Source organism: Adiantum capillus-veneris, chromosome 21 (assembly GCF_014529385.1).
Source record: "Adiantum capillus-veneris isolate H3 chromosome 21, ASM1452938v2, whole genome shotgun sequence".
Taxonomy (NCBI): Eukaryota; Viridiplantae; Streptophyta; class Polypodiopsida; order Polypodiales; family Pteridaceae; genus Adiantum; species Adiantum capillus-veneris.
The window spans coordinates 24,795,921-24,805,445 of record NC_140951.1 but is presented as its reverse complement, the minus strand read 5'-3'; positions in this window follow the sequence as shown (position 1 = coordinate 24,805,445).

Here is a 9,525-nt window from a genome sequence, read left to right as displayed (position 1 = left end):
GTATCAGTTTGTCTTTACCTATCTTTAGTTAGAGCTCCCAGATTATTAGTTTTGACCACCAAAAACCTTGGCTAAGGTATAAAAGCCAATTTTTTGTAAGTTATTTTTCAAGTTTTGGATAATGTAATACACAGCGTAACCTAACAACGCTCACGTCTCTCCTTCTTGCACTTCCTACTCCCTCCCCAGTTGTCACATTGCAGTTGCGTCTGTTGTGTTGCAATTGCAGATACGAGCTCTACGCATTGACGTACGCATTTCATAGCTTTTGGTGTCATTGACCCGCCGCCTAATAAGTAGGAATTTACACTTCAAAATCAAAAACTAATTATAGATAGGGTATTGGGGCATCATTCCTAAGCATTTAGATGCATTCTGGGTCGAAAACAACTAGGTCAAAAATCCATTCTTGTTAATAATCGTGATTTTTTCACTTGACCTGAAGTGGGATTTGAGACCATAAGCATGTGTGCTTAGGTCTTATAAACATGTCTAAGAAGTTTTGCTACGTTTGGATGTCATTTGATGCTGTCACGGATGTGATTTGTTTACCGATGAGAGATTAGTTTTTGGTGATTTCAGTCACTTGAGTGCTTTAAATTCTAGATAATATATATGTTATTTGAAGATTTATCTAATGATTGAATCATAATTTTGCAGGAAGTTGCCATGAAGCTCCTTCCGACACGCCAAGAGGATAAGTATGGGTACAAGCATGGACTTGTGTCCCTTTTGACCCAGCTACTATAGGACGAGGGAGAGGACGTCGATTGGGAGGCATTACCATGAGGGTCTTCTCACTGAGTGATTGTTTGCATATGTACAATTTTGTAGTACTTATGTTTATGGTTTATGGTTAAGTTTATGGTATGGCACATATGTTATGGTTAAAGTTTGACAATCAACTTAAGATTATGGTGTTTCTATGATGGTATGACAATCATATGATGGTTATGGTTATGGTTGTGCAATGATGATATGGCAATCAAGTGATGGTTATGGTTTTGCTATGATGGTATAGCAATCATGTGACGGTTATGGTTATGGTTGTGCAATGATGGTATGGCTGTTATGGTTATGGTATGACAAGAAAGTCATGGTAATGGCTATGGTATGGCAAACAGGTTATGTTTATGCTTTTACAGTTTTCGACTCATGTTTTAATTATGTTAACAAGTTATGTTATTTTTACAATTTTACTGATTGCCATACACTCTTTAGCGTCAGCTTGTAGGTGGAGTGCGGTTGCTTGTGCACTCTTCCTTTGGGCAGAGAGGGCTGTTTTCTTTTGCTGTAGTGCATGCAGCGTTAGTTCCCAGCCCTCTGTGCAAAAACAAATTTGCACGTTTTGGTCGTCGGTATAGGTGACGGTATCAGCGTGGGTAGGGACAACGGTATGAGCGTCAAAATTCACTATATAAATATCGGTGCTTATTATGTTGCATATTTCAATGCGTATTTAAAGGTGTATTTGGACGTTCGCTATACCGATGGTCATACCGACGCTACGATACCGGCGTCTCTTTCAAGGCCTATTTCAACACTTTTTAGTTTAAAAAGTAACGCTATTCCATCGGTACCTGCGCCAATTTTTACGCGAAGTCTTGTAGTGCATATTCTTACTTTATCGTCAAAAAGTACTATGGGAAAAAGCGTCAATAGCTCAGCCTCTTTAACTAGGGGCAAAAAGCATTGTTTCTTTTTTTTTACTATCTCGTTATTATCTCAAACCTTCGCTAGATCCTATATCTAGGGTAACTTTCCATATATACATATTCTATGTATTTTTCTTATATTTCTTTTTAATAGCTACTAGGAAGGAATCAAATCTTAGTGGGACACTAGCTTGCATGATTCGCAAAGATACACGTATTTAATGCATTATTGCAAGCATGATTACAAAAAATTGTCAAGGAGCAATGTCATGCTTTCATATTACATGAGGTTTCCATTGGAATCAAAGAAAAGTCTAGGCTAAGGGGACCACAAGAAGACTTTTGCTGCCAAAACTGTACCCTATTTTGATGATTTTTGTAAACAAGGTTCCAATTCGGTGTGAAGGATTTGGGGGTGGCCTCTATAAAACCTCCATACTCAAAAGATATATGAGGAAAAGTAAAGTAGCTCTCACAAGAGGATAGGATCCAATCTCCACTCACAAACACACTCACCCTTGCATGCACAAAACCCCGCCTACACTCGACTAGCTTCCCTCTATACTGTCATAGCCCTAGCTATGATCAATTGCAGTCAAGGAAGCAAAAAAGGCACTAAATTTTGGGGAAAAAAAAACCAATGAAAACCAAGGAAAATCTCTGCACTTTTGTTCATAAGCACCATACCCTCACACCATCTCAGCAGCCCTTGCATATGCAGGAAGGGGCTCCAAAGTCGCTCCCAACCATGCACACAAACCCATCAAAAACCATGCCAATCATGAGTTATACAAAAACTCATGATGCTCAGCCAAAAAAATAAAAAAAAAACATGGAAAACATGGGGAAACAACCTCCCATTCACAACAATAAGAAGGGGCTTTCATTGCCAAACCTGAGTAGAAGGCACACGTAGTGATGGGGACTTTTCACAAGCCAAGCTCCCATACCCCTCTTCTCTCGTCCCCACCCCATGAAAACCCCCTCTTAGGGAGGGAGTGATAAAAGGCATTGGGAAAAGTAAGAAAAAATAAAGTATGATAATGTAAATATATGAGAAAGGTAAAATAGGCCACCTCATGCCTGCGGGGCAGCCCATCCCTACCTTGCCTCCTTTTTCTTCACTGTTGCCCTGCCGTGTGTCCCTTTTCCCCTCCTCCGCTCAAAAGGTCAACCCCCTCTCTCGTCCCCTTGTCCTTTCTCCTTTCTCTCTCCCCTCAAGCTACCCCACCTCTCACCAATAATGCACCCTAACTCACATGCAACTTATCCTATCTTCCAAAATAGTATACCCCACCCCCCCTTTCTCTCTCCTATCATATCCCATGACCCAAATATCCCCCTCTCTCTCTAAAGGGTGCCATGTCTCTTGTCTTATAGCTAAATAACCTTCCCCACACTCACACACACTCAGTTTCACTGAAAAAGGTGCCCACAGACCCATCCCCACCCGGTGGTTACCTGATTTTTCTTGTGTTCACACACATCTGCACACAGATTCACCTCTGAACACACTCCCCTCTCTCCCCTCTTGTAATTACTTTATTCTCCATGTCACCTCTCACTTTTTTTCATCAACTCATCTCTCTCTCTTAGTCTCTCTCTCATGAGACTGTTGTTCTGGCACATATACACACAGCTAGACAAGTGGGGCCCACAGTCACATGGCCTATGTAGATAACGATTTCTTCATTTCTAAATTCTAGAATTTCTCCCCCCTCCTCCCCTATATAAAGAGGGGTCACCATCACACTAAACACACACACAACATCACCAAAGAGTATACTATGCACTGTGTGTTCCTAGTGCACACACACACACCCACACCATCACCATCACCGCAATCACCAATGCTCGTCTTGAGCATGACCTCTACACCCTTGGGCTATGGAAGATGAAGGGCAGCTAAATGAAGGATGATGGCCATAACCGTCGTGCGAGTCTTTACCATCAACTCCCACCTATCCGCCATGTGCTCTACCACTCTCTCCCTTCTCATTCCCCTACCTTATGTTCCCCATTTCATCGCCTTATTCTCTAAATAAAGCTTGAGGTTTTGTGAGTATGTTTTCCTACAATGTTTTGCCCATGTGAGGTGTGTGGAATCGCCACCTAGTCTTGTGTTTGGAGTGAGCTTGTGTATGTGTGAAGGGTGTGCGGATTCGCCATCCTTCTGTGGTGCCTAAGTACTAAGCCGCTATACCCCCTCCCTCATTCTCTCTCTCTCTCTCTCTCTCTCACTTGATCTCATTTCCCTTCCTCTTCATCATTACTCCCAAGCATCCATCTCTCTTGGATGAAAACTTTGTTATGGTGGTGTGTTGTTTGCGTCCTAGCCGCTGAAGCTAGGTGGTGCCCCCTGTTTGCTTTACCATGATAGGCTTGAGGCGCTCCATTCGGTCCCCGGTGTTTTAGAGGCCGTCGGGGGTTCGGGGTTCGCTTTGCTCCCGTCATTTGGTGCCCCCACTGAGGATCTTTTCATGAAACCCTTCAGTTTACAAGAGTGAAACCCCTAAACTATTGTGAATGGATGAATGGCTAGCAGGATTTGCTAATTGGATGACAGAAGAAGAAGAGCTCCAAGTACAACTAGATGAACTCCGCATCTCCATTGAAGCTCGAGTGCCAGGCGTAACGGTGTGAGCGGGATAAAAACACACACAGCGCCTCTATAACGACCCGACACACACTCTTGTGAAGATATACACACACTCTAGGGGGCACCACTTGAAGGAGTACGAGAGGAAGTGCGACGCAAGAGAGAGTGCGAGAAGAAGAGCACGACGATATGGTGAACTCGCTCTACTGTAATGTGTAGAGCATAGTGAGTTCTTATTAGGTTTTTACAAAAGAATATGTGTACATACCTGGCGGCCCGCCCACTTACCTGGGCGACCACATTGGGCTTTATACCCCAACAACCTCCCACTTAAAGTCCAATGTGGTACTTTAAATGTGAGAGAAGCTACTATACAAGCTAATATACAAGAGATGTAGAGAAGTGATGTACTACCCTACACCTAACTTCTTGCGAAAATGCGCAAAGCTCTCTAAGGGAAGTCCTTTTGTAAGTAGATCAGCAGGATTTTCTATGGTGTGAACTTTGACAAGCTGAAGTTGCTTATCCTCGAGCATTTCCCTGATGAAATGATACTTCACATCCACATGCTTTGTCTTTGAGTGATAAACTGGATTGCGAGCCAATTGTATAGCACTTTGACTATCACAATATAACACAGGCATCTCTTCTTTGATTCCCAGATCTGTTACTAGTCGATTAAGCCAAATTGATTCTTTGCATGCCTCTGATGCTGCAACATATTCAGCCTCTGTAGTAGACTGAGTAACACAATCTTGTAATCTAGAACGCCATGATACTGCTCCACCAGCCAATGTAAAGACATACCCTGATGTAGACCTTCGGTTGTCTAAGTCACTTGCATAATCTGAGTCTGTAAAACCCTTTACACTTACCTCCTGACTCCCATAGCATATACGCATACTCTTTGTAGCTTTCAGGTATCTCAATATTCCTTTCACTGCCTCCCAATGTTTCTTGCCTGGGTTTGACATGTATCGACTTACTACTCCCACTGCAAATGCAATGTTTGGGCGAGTAGCAATCATTGCATACATCAAACTACCCACTGCAGACGCATATGGAATCTTATCCATTTCAACCTGTTCTTCTTCAGACACAGGACAATCTTGTTTGCTAAGTTTCTTCAGACACAGGACAATCTTGTTTGCTAAGTTTCACATATGGTGGCAATGGAACACTCAGTGCCTTTCCCTTCTCCATATTGAAATGTTGCAAAACCTTGTCAATATACTCTGTTTGAGATAACCAAATCAACTTCTTTGATCTGTCTCTCTCAATGCGCATACCAAGTACATGACTTGCCTCACCCATGTCTTTCATGTCAAACGATTTTGCCATCTTTGACTTCAAAGCTGAAATTTCGTCCAAGTGCTTGCCAGCAATCAACATGTCATCCACATACAAAATAAGGATCAGCCAACTACCATCCTTAGACTTCTTTGTATATAGACAGTGATCGAACTCACTACGTTTGTAGCCTTGAGAAAGCATAAACTTGTGGAATTTATGGCACCATGCCCTCGGTGATTGTTTTAAGCCATAAAGACTCTTTAACAATTGGCATACCCAATCTTCCTTGCCTTTCTCAACAAACCCTTCTGGCTGCTGCATGTAAATTTCCACATCTAAATCACCATGCAAGAACGCTGTCTTGACATCCATTTGGTGCAACACCAAATCTAATATGGCAACCAATGCAAGAAAGCATCTCAATGTAGTCATCTTGACCACCGGAGAGAAGAATTCATCAAAGTCTATGCCTTGTTCTTGCTTAAAGCCCTTGGCAACAAGCCTTGCTTTGTACTTTGGCTGACTATCATGAGCGGTGATCTTATACCTGTAAACCCATTTACAAGGTAGAGCCTTTTTGCCCTGTGGTAATTTAACTAGATTCCATGTCTTGTTTTTATGCAGAGCTGTCATCTCTGACTGCATGGCCAATTGCCAATTCCTGGAGTCCTTCATTTGCACTGCTTCCTTGTAACATGAAGGCTCATTGCAATCAGTCAACATGACATAGTTCATAGATGGAACAAACCTATCAGGAGGTCGCGTGACACATCCAGATCTACGCACAATAGGTGGCTCAGGCTCAGCCACAACCTGTGGTTCCACTCTATCCTGTCCTTGCTCCTCTTGAGCCCTGACATTTTGTCTTGCACGTGCAGGTCCATCTTCTTGGAAGACAACTCTTCTAATCTCCTCAACCCTCTCTGGTTTAGAATGATATTTGGATTCATTAAAGTGAACATCATTGCTGCGGACAACCTTTCTGGATTCGGGATCCCAAAGTCTGTACCCCATCTCACGAGAATTACCATAGCCTAGAAAGATGCACTTTCTACTCTTTGGCTCAAGTTTGTTCCTAAATTCCTTTGGAACGTGAGTATATGCCTCACAGCCAAAGACTCTGAGATGATTGTATGAGGGCATTTTGCCTGACCATACTATCTCTGGCACTGAATCCTTCTGCAAAATCTTGCTAGGAGATCTATTTACAAGATGAACAACTATTGATACAGCTTCATCCCAAAACCCATTTGGCAGTTGTGCATTAGACAACATACTTCTGACCTTCTCTTGTATGGTCCTATTCATCCTCTCAGCAACACCATTTTGAGGAGGATTGTAAGGAGCAGTAAGTTCACGTTTTATACCTTTTGACTCACAAAAGTCCTGAAAGGACTTTGAAACATACTCTCCACCATTGTCAGTGCGTAAGCATTTAAGCTTCTTGCCACTCTTGATTCTCCACAAGTGTCACAAACATTTTGAAAACACTAAACGCTTCGTCCTTGTGCTTGAGAAAGTAAACCCATACTTTCCTGGAGTAATCATCTATAAATGTCATAAAGTAAGAAGCTCCCCCTAGAGATAGGTTAGGCATAGTTCCACACAAATCACTATGAACAAGTGCCAACTGTGTATCTCTTCTACTGCTTCTATGCTTATGTGGCTGCTGTGTTTGGTTACCATACAGACAATGTTCACAGAATTCAAAATCATTAAATGAAAAGCTAGGCAAATAACCAGAACGAGACAAGATTTCCATTCCCTTCTTGAACATATGTCCTAACCGGCTATGCCACAAAGAAACGTTCAGCTGCTCAGTTACATTGATTACATTTTTAGAGACATTTGATACATAAATCATGTAAAGTCCTCCAGACTTTACTCCAGGTGCTACTTTCATAGAACCCTTGGATATCTTCCACATGTTCTGTCCAAAAGTGGTGACGTAGCCAGCATCATCAAGTAAACCTGTGTTGATCAAGCTCTTTGTAATTGCGGGTACATGTCTCACATTCTTCAATGTGAAAGAAGAGCCATTCTGAAACTTCAATTGAACATCTCCAACACCTAAGATCTCACATGTCTGCCCATTGCCTAGCCGAACATGATCTTTAGTGGTCACATAAGAGGTAAACCACTCCTTGTTTGGAGACACATGAAGTGATGCCCCTGAGTCTATAATCCAGTCACTCAGTGCATTTCCATCAGATGCTGTAAGAAGAGCTGAGTCCATTGTATTCTTCAAGAAGTAGATGTCTCCTGACACTAGACTGTCATCCTCTTCAATAGTGTTTGTCACATTTATTTCTTGAATCTTCATTGAGGACTTGTTCTTCTCACCATGGTCTTTAGCTTTCTCTTTGCCTTTTTCTGCTTTCCATTCTCTGCAGTCTCTTTTCATGTGACCCTTCTTGCCACAATGGTAGCATTCTATGTCACTCTTGCCTTTAGCACTGCGGGACTTGCCACGAGACTGATTCCTCTTTCCACCTTTGTACTTTTCTTTGTACTTTACTTTGTTCCTTCCCCTGACAACTAAGGCTGTTCCTTTGCCTTTGTCCATTGTCTTTCTATTGGTTTCTTCAGTAAGCAGACTTCCTTCTACACCGGCTATGTTCAAACCATCTGGAGGTGCAGAATTACTCAAAGCTGTGCGAAAAGTGTCCCAACTTTCCGGCAATGTGATCAACAGGAACATAGCTCTAACAGGTTCATCAAACTTGACACCTTGAGCTGACAACTGACTATAGATTGTGTTGAATTCATTCAGATGATTGGACATATGTGTCCCTTCTTTCATCTTCAAGTCAACAAGCTTCTTAAGCCAGTATACCTATGAAGCTGCACTCTGCTTCTCATAAAGATCACTCAGCTTTAACCATGCTTGATAAGCCGACATCTCGTCTGCTACATTGAAGTAAACGCTTTCTGCCAAAGTCAGCATAATGGTAGAAACTGCCAATTCATCCATTTCGCTCCATTCATCTTCGTCCATATCTTCTGGTTTTATCCCATTGAGCATTATAGGTTTTATCTGCTTCTTTTGTACCAACACGTGCCAAATCTGCTTCTTCCACAATGGGAAATTGGTTCCATTCAGCTTCTTGATATTGTAAAGAGCAGTGTCCTGTGATCCAGCCATAGCTACGCTTCATAGTAGTTTACTTTCCTGGGAAAAATTCGGCAAAGTTTCCACTGTAAACTGACCTCTGAACAAATATCAACCTGTCAAATGAACCAAGAAAGCTTCAGATTCTGCATAAATTTTGGCAGAGTCTCCTTTGTAAAATGGCTCTGGTGTACTCAAAAAACAGACCAAAAAATAGCTCAAAAAACACTATCTCTCTGACACTGTAAGATGCGGGTAAACCTGTCCTGCACCTGTACAGTCTCTCACTGTCCTGTAAGCATAGACTGTGGCAATGCCTCAACGGCAGTAAAGCAAAGATGCACTCCCAACTGTCTAACTTACAGTCAATACATCCTAGCTACCTATCTAAGGGTGCTCGAGGGATCGCTCCAAGACCTATATCACCGAAAGGATCTCAATATTCGAGAATCCCCCAGCTCAATAAAACCTCACTCGACCCTCAACAAAGGCTGCAGTAAATCTGACAGTACATAGACTTCCCACAAAGTCATACATCCACAAATTTCCCACTATATGCTGTAACCGCTGCGGCGGTTGTTTGCTGCGTGACTCACAGCCAACAAACCCTCAACAAATATACATCATCTCTGACAATACATCCCATGTGGAAGTACCTGCAATGTCAAGATGAAATCTGGAATATCAAGCAGCAAACACAAGCTACTTGATGAACTAGTGGATGTCGCCTACAGTCTGTGTGTAGATGTGCCCGTGTCGTATGTGACACACCTCCAAGAACTGTGATCCGTTCTTCGATGTGTAGACAACCACAAATCAACACTCTGGGAGTGTCGATATCCTCAGCACCTACAGTCGTAGGCCCA